This window comes from Grammomys surdaster, unplaced genomic scaffold (genome assembly GCF_004785775.1).
Source record: "Grammomys surdaster isolate TR1022 unplaced genomic scaffold, NIH_TR_1.0 126681, whole genome shotgun sequence".
Lineage (NCBI taxonomy): Eukaryota > Metazoa > Chordata > Mammalia > Rodentia > Muridae > Grammomys > Grammomys surdaster.
The window spans coordinates 49861-52666 of NW_021621469.1; the positions used below are offsets into that span (position 1 = coordinate 49861).

Below are 2806 nucleotides of genomic sequence, written 5' to 3' on the forward strand. Positions count from 1 at the left end.
GCTTCCTAAAACACGTGTTTAAGGGTTCTCTTGGATATCTTCCTGTTTGTGCTGTTATATAGAAAAGGAAGTGAAAGGAAGGAGGAACGACTAGGACATGGAATTACAATCATGAAATGAGTCTAAATGAAATACAACATTTTGTAATCAAAAGTACTGTGATGTAGTTAAGTGAAGTGAAAGAAGAAAACAAGGAGACGATACGAAGTGAGATCTAGGAACATGGACGGATAGGATGTGAAATGACAAAGCAAAGACATGAAAGGGATGGAAATAAGCTAAATTAATGCAATTTAATAATTAATAATAATTCAATATAACAGTTTTAACTTTATGTAATTTAACTTAATGCAATGGATTCTAATATCATCAAATGTAATGAAAGAAATGTACAGGGAATGATGGAGTAGGCTGAAGAAATGACTAAGTGATACAGCAAATGAACATAAATAGTTTTAAGATCGGTTTAATTTAAACCGGTTTAAAATCCGTTTTTAATGAAAGTTTACTATCTGCCTTCCCCACAGCCTGCTGGACTGTGCCTTTGAGGGCAGAGCTCCTCACCTAGCTAGGTGGCTATGAAAAGGTACAGTCCAGTTGGTGAGACAGACTCTGCTTCACTCTGTCCTAACTGGGAATCAAGCTTTGTTGTATTGAACTACCTAAGACTGAAAAACCATCACGGAGAACCTCTGTAATAAGATACTACAGCAGCAGACTGGACTCAGTCTACTCTGCCTCATTGTACCGAAACTGCTGAGCAATTTCCCTTTTGTAAGAGTAAAAAATTGTCAGTGAGGAAACTTGAGAAATAAGGAGCTGAAACCGATTTTAAACCGGTTTAAAGAAGCCGTTCTGAAAAAACCGATTTTGAAAGTAAGTTTGCTATTTGCCTTTTCCACAGCCTGCTTATGCTGTAGCAGCCAGTGAGGGCAGAGCTCCGCCCCGCCGCCCCACCCAACACCCCCAGTCCCCACCCCCAACTAGGTGGTTATAAGAAGGAACAGCCCAGTATGTAGGCAGGCTCTGCCTTACTCTATCCAAATTGGAAAGCAAGATCTGTTGTATGGAACTACTGAAAACTGAACAACCGATACCGAGAACACCGCCACGGTGAGCCCTGGGTCACTGAACCCAAACTGCTGAGCAATTTACCATTTGTAAGAACAAAAATCTCTTAATTGAAATTCGATTATACGATATTACGACTGCAGACCGGCTTCGGTTCGCTCTGTCTCATTGAAATCAAACTGCTGAACAATTTACGGTTCTAATAATCATAATTATGATGATGAAGAAGATGATGATGATGATCATAATCATGACCATGATGATAACAGTAATAATAAAAATAATTCCTACGGTTGAAAGATTGATGATGATGATGAGGACGATGATCAAAATAACAATAGTAATAGTAATAATAATGATGATAATAATAATTACCAAAGTAAAATCTGTTACCTCGAAACTCTATACTAAAATATTACAGCAGCAGACTGGCCTCGGTCGGCTCTGCCTCAATGTACCGAAACTGCTGAGCAATTTACCATTTGTAAGAATGAAAACCTGTCATCGAGAAACCTTGAGAGACAACGAGATGGAACTCCCTTACTACTTGGTAAATGTTCCTATTGGGACTCCTGTTTGTGCCTCGGAGCCAAATATCCGGTGTGTGAGGGTGGGGGAGGCTCGGGAGGCCTGGCAGAGAAGAGCAGCTGCAGAGCCCAGGCCTAGAGGGGTCCCGACCACGGAATTGCTGCAGCCTTGGTCAATGCCCTGCTTACTGCCCCTGGGACAGGTCTCCTCAGGTGATGAGTGTATTTCCCTCGAGGAAGCACTTCCCAGCCTGGCTCAGGGCTCTGTGGGTGGGCTCACCCTGGCAAAGGGATTCTAGCAGAGTGCAGTGGGAGCCTGGCAGCTGGGCTCCTGCCTTCAGTCCTGACAGCCCGAAGCCAGAGGCTGTGCTGGGAGAGGAGGAACCCCCGCGAGGACCTTCTCAGCTTGTGCTGCAGCAGCCCCCTCCCCTCTTGCCCCCCCTCCCCCCGATCTGGGATCCCAAGCAGGGCGCCCCACAGCAGGAAGCCCAGACCCCTGTCCCAGAGCATACTGGCCAGAGAGGTCAGCCTGCTTGCTGCCCACAGTTAGTGGAGGCGATGCCCAGTTTTCTCTGCTCTCCTGGAATGGCTTCACTGCCCAGTCTCATCTCCTTCCCACCTGGCTGCCTGCCCTGCAGTCCTGGACCCCAGGGAGCCTTAGAGAACAGAGACTCCCTGGGGCTCCTGCTCCCTGCAAATCCTGCTTGCTTACTCAATGCCTTCAATTTCAAAATAAAAACTCACTGAGAACTGCATTCGTTTCCTGGCCATGTTGTTCTTTATTTCATGCTTAAAAACAGTATTTACACACTAGACCCAGGTGGGGCATGGAGGTGCTTTACTGTCATCCCAGGGATCTACCCTGCTGAGCCAAGAGGAGGTCTGCTGCAAATTGCAGCCCTGGCACTCTAGCTCAGCCAGTATCAGGCAGGATTGAGCCACCCAGACTACATGTTTGGTAGTAGAGTTCACAGAGTTTGATGCTGTTGCTGTTTAAACTCCATCTTTGCCAGCAGCTTCCATTTGAAAGCTCAGTGTCTTCCGGTTTATTTTGTTCCCGGTTGTGTTGTCTACCCTTTTCTATCTGGCGGGTAACAGAGTCTACTTTTGGTTTTTCAGAATGGTTTAAATAAACCCGGGGTTCTGATCCCGGGGTTCTGGGAAGCAAAGGCAGCAGAGCCAGGCCAGTGATTTCCCACTGGATTTCT

General features: G+C 45.9%; 1 long non-coding RNA gene across 1 annotated transcript; it reads left to right on the forward strand.

Moving 5' to 3' along the window:
- The first annotated feature begins 1018 nt into the window (after positions 1 to 1018).
- On the forward strand, positions 1019 to 2353 carry LOC114615473. Its single transcript, XR_003710476.1, has 2 exons — positions 1019 to 1113; positions 1493 to 2353. It is a non-coding gene; the product is annotated as an uncharacterized LOC114615473 (long non-coding RNA).
- Positions 2354 to 2806: the final 453 nt, after the last annotated feature.